Source organism: Rutidosis leptorrhynchoides, chromosome 10, assembly GCF_046630445.1.
Source record: "Rutidosis leptorrhynchoides isolate AG116_Rl617_1_P2 chromosome 10, CSIRO_AGI_Rlap_v1, whole genome shotgun sequence".
NCBI lineage: Eukaryota > Viridiplantae > Streptophyta > Magnoliopsida > Asterales > Asteraceae > Rutidosis > Rutidosis leptorrhynchoides.
In genome coordinates this window covers 325587275-325599375 of record NC_092342.1, presented here as the reverse complement: position 1 = coordinate 325599375, position 12101 = coordinate 325587275, and the positions used below count along the sequence as shown (strand labels likewise).

The window sequence follows — 12101 nt, the reverse complement described above, 5'->3', positions numbered from 1 at the left end:
AATGGATGGATGATTATAGAGTTTGATTTAAACCCCTTTTAATTTCTTCACTACCATCGCATCTCCGTCTCTTCCTTTCTAATGCTTTTGGTAAATAAAATAAAATGGTTAATATAAAATAATGAAGTCTAAAAAGGAATCCAGGATCTCGACATTTCTAGATTTTGTGCAAGTATTATCATTTTCCATTAATAACCCCTTCAGTTCAAACTTAGCACAATTAGCCCCTTTAGTTTAACCGCCTCACTTTGCACACTATAATTTATTCAATCGTAAATCATCATAAGTCACATAATAATAATAACTAGTGTTGAAACGGGCCGCGCGTTGCGGCGGTCGCGTTTTAGTGATCTTTCGTACCCAAAAGTGCCTACGACTTTATTGTCCGATCGTATTTTACACAAAATGGTTGTCACGCAATTCACCATTTACATACACCTTATGGAAATATAAAACTGGAAAGAAAAAAAACGTTAAGCAAAAAAAAAACATGATACGAACAGATACGTAAAAATCAAAAACAATAATATCTTGATTACCTAATCAAACTTTTAACAAACGGATACAAAACAATGAAACGATTGAAGACCTTCTCTTTGGACTCACCGACTACAGTTAACGAAGTATCTTAACTTCCATTGATCTCAAGGACAGAACTCAACCAATCTACGGACCTAAAAGACGTGTAGTTGCAAACACCTGGCCGAGAAAACATGTGTTCCTGGGAAAAACAGAATCAAGCTTGCAAGATCCCGACTTGTTATTGGCCTCATATTGTTATGTTTACATAATGAGAAAATCTAATGATAAATAATCTAATTCATTGCATGGCCTAATAAACGAAATTTATTCGACATCAATTTAAAACCCGTTTATACTCCACAATCCCAACCATATAATATACCATTTTGAAGCTTGTCGGGTCTACCTTCCAAATTAACTAATAGTTTTTACCAAAACTTAACCATTTTCAACTAATGAGACTGCAAAGTAGGTTCGAAAGTCATTTTGACACTTTTACTAAAATGGTAAAACTTTCTTGTTGACGACTCAAAATCCAAACTAATCAACCTGGGCTGACCCAACTGATATCATAAGTCTATAATGACAATTTAGATGTGTTGATGACTTTCATTTCTCAAAATTACGCATATGAGTCAAAATAGGCGTGTATGACCCATATGAGTTAAGTATCCATTTTAAGCAAAATATTCCAAATTCATATAAAATTGAAATCTTTGTGACTCAATATGAAACAAAGAAATTATTACAGAATATTATGTTTATGTCAGTGTTCAAAGTGCAGCTGCTTAAATAATGGAATGTTGTAGTTGAGCTATCCTGAATAACTTTACATAATTGAACATATTTGAAATAGATTTTGTAAGATGGTACATAAGTGGAAATGTGTTTACCTTTGTTTTCTTTTAACCAACATGCGCTAACAGCAGTAATGACTGGATGCGGAAGCTGTTGCATGGTCGTTTCATAAAGTCGGTTCGATGACGTTGTCGCTTCAAACTGAAAGAAAATAGTTAGCCGTTGATGTTGAAACAGAGAACCTACCCAATGGTAAATTTGGCCTGTTATCTTAAACACATAAGGACCCCTATTATTATTGAAAGTTTCGTCTATTTGAGCAACAAAAGTGGCCATGCTAAACATCTGATTATATGCACGTAAATTATCCATATACCTCCTAGTATTTAACAACTTTATAATTAGCTGCGGTGGTATATTCTCTCGTGGCAAATATATACGAACCGTTTTTGCAACAACGATGATAATTTGAAGCTTTAGAACTCGAATTTAACCGCTCTACGTACGAAAAAACAGCACCACAATAACGACAATCACAGTTGCCATCACCCATATCTCGATAAATTGTGTAACACCTGCAAAATGAAGGAGGCCGATATATAGAAATTAGAATAAAAGAGCACCATTAAATATCATATATAGAAAACATTCCAATAAATTCAAAATGACAAACCAAAACACAAAACACCAACCAATAGACATGACAAAATAATAGCATATTCTGACTCACAATATAAAAGGCCCAAAAAAAACATTACATAACAGTTGCCATAAGTTTGATGTGTTACAAAAGAATTGAAACCACCGAATACAACTAATTGGGAAAATATAAGTTTAACAAAATGATAAAATTTACATCACAATATGAAAAATACCTTCAACTGTAGGTTTCGGTAGTACATGTGGCACGATACAATCACGTCGGGTGAGAAAAAGCAGAAGAATTATGGCCAACAGATATCGAAACACCTTTTCACTGGAATCCAAACAGCAAAAAACACAATCTAGACGACAACAGTGGCATTGTTTGAAAAAAAAAAGTGAGCATTACATAGAGAAGATATCACCATCAGCAAGCACATGATGATCTTAAAAAGCGCAAGAACATTCTTATCCAAGCATAAGCATTGTTAGACCTATATGCAAAATAGAAAGGATGTTTGGACCATTGGCAAATTTATGAGCAACAAAATATGTATGGCTGTTATTTGTGTGATATGAATGAATGAGTTGGATTGTTTTAGAAGTTATTGACTTACAAAAATAGACCACCAAGCTGCTACAGCAGTAACTGCTGCTATGCTGCTGTTTTATTCAACACCGTACAACCTCACTATACAACTTTAACACTTTAAAACGCATTTATACTCTGACAAACCCATACATATTGTATACCATTTTGAAGCTTGATAGGTCTACTTCGTAACCCAAATATTAGTTTTCACCAAAACTTACTCATTTTTATTTTGTGAGTCCACAAAGTAGGCCCGATAATCATTTTTTGACATTTATACCAAATAGGTCAAAACTTACCCTTTTACCAAAATGCACCTTCAACTCAATTTTAAAAAACCAAAACCTGCCAATTTACTTAATACAACATATGGGACATATCTAAATTAATAAATACCTAATTTGGCACCCAGTTGGTCAAACGGGTCGTACTCAACCAAATGGACACCGAAGAGGATTTTAACATTATAATATCCAAATGGCTACATCAAGTACAAATGGAATAAATCGGGCATTTTTCAAACAACTTCATAGGAGTAACAAAATTGTCCCAATTTAGTTTCATTTGTAATTGATTCAACAGAAATCAAAAGGGTAAACATAGGAGTTTTAAGTCTAGATTACCGATGTTTGAATACAAATATTTTGACCGGTTTAAAAATTTCAATTTCATTTCAATCATTTCACATGAACATAAACATATACATAATAATACATGAAGTCAAATGAACCCCTAAAACCTTGAAATAAAAACATATTAAAATCATTAAAAGGCTTTTTGTAAAACAATAAGACAACCATTAATACTTGTGTTAATTAAAAGCATGTGTTTGCAAGCTAATTACCTGAGGTAACATCAAAAGAATAACGTACAGATAACATTAACAGCTGCTTTAACGAACAATCTAGAGAGGTATCTGCATTCAAATATGTACAGATAACACTCTTTGACCCCATCTTTCTAAAATAATAACGTACAGGAACCACACTGTATAATTGGTCTCGATTGAGGATATCCGTGATAGAGTTAAAATATGATAAATGTTCATATGCACATAACGTTGATCCAGACTACAGTGTCAGGCACATAATTTGAATAAAATAAAATGCATAATTCATCTCGACAATGGATGACCATCTCATTAGCATAGTTGAACATCCTATTCTCCAAGGTTTTTGTTATCTTAAGATCAATTGGATGAACCATAGAAGTTCTTATTCACTTTAAATGAAGTATGAATTTTATAAAGAAGTTTTATATCACACATCCAAAAACAGAGATCGTATAGAAACAAATAATTGACAACGAAAACCACAGATGCACACACCATGAGACAGCCAACAATCAGCAAGACAACAAATAACACGATAAAAAATGAAAATTTCGAATTAAAATGATAATAGATCATAATTTACCGGAGCAAAAAAAAAAAAAAAAAAAAAAAAAAAAAAAGAGAAGGAAAACGGATGAGCAACATACCTATATATTAACTGCTGTTACAAACAATCAAAACCTGCAATTACAGGAAAAAAAATTAACAACATGAACACTGCCATCCAAATACTACCAGATATAACAACTTCATTACTTGTATTTGAAAATTATTAACAACATGCTATAACCAATAAAACCAAACACATACCAAAATCGAAAGAAATAGAATTAACTTAAAATGGTATCAACTTGAGGAATCCAGCAATATTTCTTTCATATCCGACTACCACAAATACTCCCGACAACATGCACACCCATAAAGGGTTGAACCCTAATTTCAGTGGATCAGCAGAATTAAAAGAAATAGGAAGGGTTAGGATGAACCGATGAAGCAGGCGTTGGTGATTTTGTTGGTGGCTTGGATGTCGTTCAAGAGAAGAAACGGCGCAAGGATGAGAGGTGTCGGAGGCGGTCGCTGGCCCGAAGCAGGGAATTTTTATTTTTATTTTTTTAATCGGCGGTGGAGAAGTTTTGAATGGTGAGGGGAGATGTCGGTTTTGGGGGTTTGGTGAATAGACCGACAGAATTCCGGATGGGGTTACACCATAATATTTCTTTTGAAAGTCGGAGTGTTACACCATAATAGACCCGATTTGATGTGGTGACAATTGATAACAAGGGTTAGACATGCAAAAATTTAGATACCTAACAACCTCCAACTTATGATAAAAGCCATGGTTAAGCTACAATTATTTAATGGAAGAAAAAACCCTTAATCTACAATTTATTTTTGTATGCTAATTTTTTTTTATGAAAAGCATTTTTTTATTTTTTTTGAAAAGCATTTTTGTATGCTAATAATATAGCATACAAGCTTTATCATAAATTCTTACAAATCAACGCACTCTTCTCACATATAATCATAACATGTACTACGGTGTACTAATTACGACCTTATACATCACCTTACCTAAATGGATAAAGGTACAAAATTTTCTTGTTCAATTTAGAAAGGCCGATATATATTTTTACTCAAATGTGTGCGACCTAAACAGTTCATCCATGATCGTTTATCACCCTTCCAGTGTGCTGCTAATGAAAACTTGCTACATCATGAGGATGGGCGATGAATCGATGATGATTTACTTAATTGTAATTTCTTTAAGTGATAAGTGATATTGACTCAATGTCAATTGAATTTATACGTAATAATATTGGATTTTATACTTTAATGAACCACAATTAGAATAGAGATTTTATAGTAAGACGCATACAACAGATTGTAAACTTAGATAGAACAACTAATTGTAAATAAAATTCTGTATTATTATTATTATAAGCAATAAATAACAATAATTATAGACGTAAACAAATATCAAGAACTACTAAAAGTACTCACCCGAAGTAAGAAGATATGGGTATCAAAACTCCGGTGAAGAAAAGGATTTATCACCGGACAAGGACAAACAGTTTTGCAGGAGTAACTTGATCGCCGGACATAAATATACGAGTTTTCTAGGGATTATAGTTTCTTTATATATTTTTTGTATTGTGGGCCAACTAGAGACTTCTATACATATTACGGAGTATTTGATAGTGAGACACCAGGGCCCAAAGCCCCAAACACGTTGTTTTGTTTGTGGAGAATGCTTATTTAGGTCTCATTTAAATTAATTTAAATTTATTAGTATACTCTGTACTATATAGAATCATTATCCCATTTTTTTTATATCAACTTTAATAAACATAAATAGTTTATGGCATGAGATGGTTATGGCCTAAATTCGCGCTTACAACTAAAGTTTTGGTTAGTTAATCATCTTAAATAAGTGATTTTGTATTAAGTTGGTTTAAAATAGACTATGAAAAACATAAGGCAAAAACATAATCGAACTCACTAAAACCGTGTATTCACACGATATTCATGATTGAAGGCATGGAAGTGGCTATATTCTGATTAGCTCCTTTATAACGAAGTGATACTTGCGCCCTCAATTTTTTATGCTACAATGTAAATACAACTTATGCATTGCCTAAAACATGTTTAGTTGTGTAGAGGGAAAAATTTCTTTTAATCACTAAATGGCACCCGAATATTTGTCGTTGCCATTGGAAAGCCCGCAAAAACGACATCTCCCCAAACAAATAAAAACCCTCTCACCCATTCTCTCCTCACCTTCCTGAACCTTCTCTAAATCTCCCCAAAAAAACTGACGTTCCACACTTCCACCACCGCCTTCATCCACACACCATCACCGCTGTAACATCCCGCCTTTTTCCGTTAAATTTATTTTTAACACCGTCTTTTTCTTTTAAATAATACCTTTCGTTATTTAAATTCGTAGTTTCCGTTGACTAACGTTCATAATAATTCCGTCATTTAATTATAACATCTCTCGTTAACTTGCGTTTTAAAAATATTCGATCGGATAAATCCCGCACCCGCTTTGAAACTCGAGGGACCGGAGTTGCCAAATGGGCAAACTAGTTGACTAGGTCAACTAGTCAACCCATTTTTCCACCATTCATCCATTCCATCACCTCCCTCATCTCTTTTCTCTCCATCTCAAGAACACACACACAAACCCATTCCATTCATTCATCATCTAAATTCAATCTTGGAAGCTCACAACAAATTCGACTACATATTCTTGATCCTCTCATCATCCTCTACGATTTGATACCAACTTCATCTCGTTTGGGTAACATTTCTAAAACTCTAGATTTCTCTAAATTCGTGTTTTTGATTTGAAATGGTGTTAGTTAGTGTCTATGGCTCAAGTCTAACATGAATATATGTTTGGTTTGCTCGATTTGTTGTTTTTGGAGTAACTAGCATGAACTTGAAATGGGTGTGCTTAATCCTTGATTTTGGATGAGTTAATGTTGTTAGATTGTTAAAGTGCATGTTTTAATTGTGTTACTAGTATCACTAGCTTCGTTTTGATGCGTAGGTTGATTAAGAAAACTTCAAAAACATGAATATTGATTTTGTGATGTTTGACTAGGGTTTGATAGTTCTTGACATGAACTTTTGATGCTTGAATGCCATGGAATGTTAATTGTTAGTGATTAGTTGTAATGTATGCTTAATTACCTTCGAAACGGCATATCGTATGTGTAAATTGGATTCCCGAATCATAAAATACGTTTTACGAACTTGAAACTTTGAAAATAAATCTTTCTTGATCAATTGACGAGTTTTCGGTTATTGTAAATGATGTTTTTGATTGATGATATGTGGTTAGTTGTATTCCTCGTCAAAATACCTTTTCGACGATATATGATAGGCATTATAAGTGTTTGCGGGTCAAGAATTGGGTTGGAAAAGGTTTTGGTTCGTGCACACTTGGAAAAACTGACCAGAATTCTCTGCCCAGGTAGTGGCGCGGCGCGCCACATCCCCGCGCGGCGCGCAGAATCGCCTGGCCAGATTCTGCTCACTTTGTCACATTTCACGCGAAATGTTTGACTAGCTACCGACCTCCGATTCGCATGGAACTTGTTTTAATATACTTGTATATGAATATTTAGCATAGAAAAATAGTTCAGGACCCGACCCGAACGCGTTGACTTTTTCGTTGACTTTGACCAAGTTTGACTTTTAGTCAAACTTAACCAAACTTTTATACAATCATTCTAACATGCTTTTATACTTGTTTCTTGTATGAAACTTGACAACGTGATTCACATGCTATACTTAATCGAGTCGTAACGAGCCATAGGACTAATTGAACACATTTCACCCGACCTTGTGTCGTAACCGGTTAATTGATATAACTTACTTGTTTAGGTCAAGGCTAAGCAACTTTCATGCACACGTTTACTTGTTGAAGTACCTTTATACTCGTGCACTCGAGGTGAGATCATAGTCCCATCTTTCAACAACTTTTATACTTTTAAATTATGGGATGAGAAACATATACAGTTTTATACTACATACTTTTATACTTTGAACACAAGTACAAGGAAACAAACATTCCACAGCGAGTTAGAACAAAAATCCTCAATTCGATTATCATTAGTTACACTTGCAGGGTGTAAGCGAGAACTTATATTGTGTGGCCATACGGGTTTGACAAACCCTCATTACGGACGGTTCGCTACCGTCTACGGATGAAATATATTTTCGAGAAACAGTGTATGTTCTAACACTATTGTGATGGGGTTCTATGGAAGGAAACGTTAAGTCTTGATAATTGGGTGCTCGCGAACAATACTTTTGGAATGCAAACGATTTTGATAATCAACTATGGGAATACTAAATCTTGTGGTTCAAAAACAACGTTTATTACAAACACCTATGATTTCACCAACGTTTTTCGTTGACGGTTTTCTATATGTTTCTCAGGTTCATACTTGGCTTTTTGATACATGCTTCCGCGTACACTCATACTTGCTTGGGGTCGAGCATACATGCATACACTCTGATTATTTGCTTGGAGTCAAGATACATATATACATACGCTAGTGATAGCACCTTTGGATTCAAACTTTTGTTTACATACTTACGCTATTTATAGCAACTGTGTTTTTAAACTAATTATGTCGCAAGTTATTTCATTTATACTTTATGACTTTTGTAAACTTAGACTTGTTGTCGAACGGTTTTGTAAACTAAACTTGCAAGTCTTGTACCTTTCAAATGAATGCGACATAATTTTGGTCAAACGAGTCTCATATAGGGACTACGACCACGCAACGGGACCTAAGTTAATGGCGCCGTCAATAACGGTTTTGGTCGGGTCGTTACAGATGGTATCAGAGCGTTGGTTGTAGGGAACTAGGATATGCATTAGTGTGTCTGACAGAGTCGTTAGGACGCATTAGTGAATCTAGACTACAACCGGATAGTTAGCCATTGCATTCTGACATACATTTGCTATAGATAGCACTTACTTGAATACTTGTGCATTATACTTGAATCATTTTTAGGCAAACTTTTTAATGGTACCCAACCTTCATCATACGAACTCGTATTCCGCCACTTTTTGGTAACACACGTGAATTCAAGGTTTATACGCGTACGGATGACCACGACTTCGTTAGTCACTCTAGTTCAGGAATTCTGACTCCTTGGTTGTTATCCACCCCGTCTCAGCTTACTATCCACAAGTGTTGTAAAGTTACCACCACCACTCTAGATGAGTATCGTCATCACTATTTATCACTGCGGTTGCGTACTACTCGTTATCATGACTCGTTACTCTTTTCATACCTAAATACATTATTGTCTGACTCGAACCGCATTGACGTGAACAATCATTTATACACTTCCCTCGGGAAACGCTTCTTTATAGTTGCACTAATTCTTTCGATTCAATACGAGTCACGTTAGAGACGTTGTTACACTTTGTTTATTTTAAACTTCACGATTACACGAACTTGAATCTATAGAGTGATGTGGGAATGGAGGTATGAGTTAGCGTAATATAACGACACTCGATCAACGTGGTTATATTACGGTAAGACATACCAAAGTTCTAGTGACGCGTGATGGTGGTTAGACTCGATCAACCTAAACACCACCACGAGCCATGTACATGACTTCATCCTTTCATGTTTGGACATCTGAAAACTCCGAAAGTACTGACAACAACCATACCGGGGACACACCTTCGAATATTGTCGAACCATATTTATGTTTCCGAATGAATGACGAATTCTTTCAACTTCAAACATACGTTATACATGAATACTAGCTCGTCCTCGCGCAGTCTTATTGACTAACTACAATTTACTCGTTATGCTCACATCGGGGCGGAAACTTCTCTTGCATCACCCTCGTAATTCCGGTTCAGGAAATCTTTTATTTTAAATTCTCAATGGAGAGAGACTCTTCATGTTATGCTAGTATTCGCCTCGAGGGTGAATAGTCCCGACGAACGTTTTTGGAAACCGATAAATCTTCCGCAACGCAAATTTCTTGAGAAACTTGTTCTAACTAACGTTTTCGAGTCCTAACGGATTTGTTCAAATACACCTTACGGAATGTACTCCGTTTCGGATCGAGATCCTCGTTTCACTTCTAGATTTTGGAGTACCTTACAAAAAGCCTCGGGACCGCGTTTAGACATGAGTACCGCGTACCATCCACAACCCGACGGACCGAACAAACATGCGATTTAAACCTTGGAAACCATAATACAAGTTTGTATTACCAACTTCAAATTTACTTGAGAAAAGTATTTTCCTTTAACCGAATCCTCGTACTACAATGATTTTCATTCGAGTTTTAACGTCACTCCTTTTGAAACCACATGTGACCGGAAACGTCATTCTCCTTTGTCGAACCAAGTAAACGATGATCAATTCACCGGGGCCGAGGTTATTCATGAGCAACCGAGAAAATTTATTCATATTCAGGTAAAACCCTACGCGACTCGTAATCACCAAGAGCTACGCCGATGTTAGACGTAAACATTTCAAATAAACCGCGTCACGTTAAGAGTCGCACCTTGCAAAGGTGCAATCCGTTTCGGGAAACGTAGGAAGCTAAATCCGCGATATTTTGATCCTTTAAATTCTTGGGGTGTTTTGGACCCGTCGCTAGCCGTTTAGACTTTTCCGACTCATTTTGAGTCTCCGTTTATCCTACATTCGATGTATCAACTTAAAGACGTGTTTTGCGAAACAAGAACTTGTTATTCCTTTTCGATGGGCTCACTATCGACGATAAACTTCATTCCTAGGAGGGCCGGTCGAAACCATGAATCGTGAACCCAAACTCTAAGACGACGTGAAATCCCGACTGTCAAAGTTCATTGTAATGCCCAAGGGAGTACCTTCACTTATTCGTAGAACCGACAACGCAAGATCTCGAGGAAGAAACAACGACTACTACTTCCAACTAAATTTCGGGACGAAATTTCTTTTAAGGTGTAGGTAATGTAACATCCCGCCTTTTTCCGTTAAATTTATTTTTAACACCGTCTTTTTCTTTTAAATAATACCTTTCGTTATTTAAATTCGTAGTTTCCGTTGACTAACGTTCATAATAATTCCGTCATTTAATTATAACATCTCTCGTTAACTTGCGTTTTAAAAATATTCGATCGGATAAATCCCGCACCCGCTTTGAAACTCGAGGGACCGGAGTTGCCAAATGGGCAAACTAGTTGACTAGGTCAACTAGTCAACCCATTTTTCCACCATTCATCCATTCCATCACCTCCCTCATCTCTTTTCTCTCCATCTCAAGAACACACACACAAACCCATTCCATTCATTCATCATCTAAATTCAATCTTGGAAGCTCACAACAAATCCGACTACATATTCTTGATCCTCTCATCATCCTCTACGATTTGATACCAACTTCATCTCGTTTGGGTAACATTTCTAAAACTCTAGATTTCTCTAAATTCGTGTTTTTGATTTGAAATGGTGTTAGTTAGTGTCTATGGCTCAAGTCTAACATGAATATATGTTTGGTTTGCTCGATTTGTTGTTTTTGGAGTAACTAGCATGAACTTGAAATGGGTGTGCTTAATCCTTGATTTTGGATGAGTTAATGTTGTTAGATTGTTAAAGTGCATGTTTTAATTGTGTTACTAGTATCACTAGCTTTGTTTTGATGCGTAGGTTGATTAAGAAAACTTCAAAAACATGAATATTGATTTTGTGATGTTTGACTAGGGTTTGATAGTTCTTGACATGAACTTTTGATGCTTGAATGCCATGGAATGTTAATTGTTAGTGATTAGTTGTAATGTATGCTTAATTACCTTCGAAACGGCATATCGTATGTGTAAATTGGATTCCCGAATCATAAAATACGTTTTACGAACTTGAAACTTTGAAAATAAATCTTTCTTGATCAATTGACGAGTTTTCGGTTATTGTAAATGATGTTTTTGATTGATGATATGTGGTTAGTTGTATTCCTCGTCAAAATACCTTTTCGACGATATATGATAGGCATTATAAGTGTTTGCGGGTCAAGAATTGGGTTGGAAAAGGTTTTGGTTCGTGCACACTTGGAAAAACTGACCAGAATTCTCTGCCCAGGTAGTGGCGCGGCGCGCCACATCCCCGCGCGGCGCGCAGAATCGCCTGGCCAGATTCTGCTCACTTTGTCACATTTCACGCGAAATGTTTGACTAGCTACCGA

The 12101-nt window shown here is 35.7% G+C and overlaps 1 long non-coding RNA gene across 2 annotated transcripts; it reads right to left on the bottom strand.

Annotated features, from left to right (window-relative positions):
- Positions 1–490: 490 nt before the first annotated feature.
- On the bottom strand, positions 491–4459 carry LOC139873439 (uncharacterized). 2 transcript variants are annotated; one of them, XR_011767342.1, is made up of 5 exons: positions 4197–4459; positions 4034–4067; positions 2196–2456; positions 1416–1895; positions 491–721 (listed from the first exon to the last, which is right to left on the bottom strand). It is a non-coding gene; the product is annotated as an uncharacterized lncRNA (long non-coding RNA). The 2 variants fall into 2 exon arrangements; XR_011767343.1 differs by having other exon boundaries at positions 2196–2324.
- Between the last annotated feature and the right edge of the window lie 7642 nt (positions 4460–12101).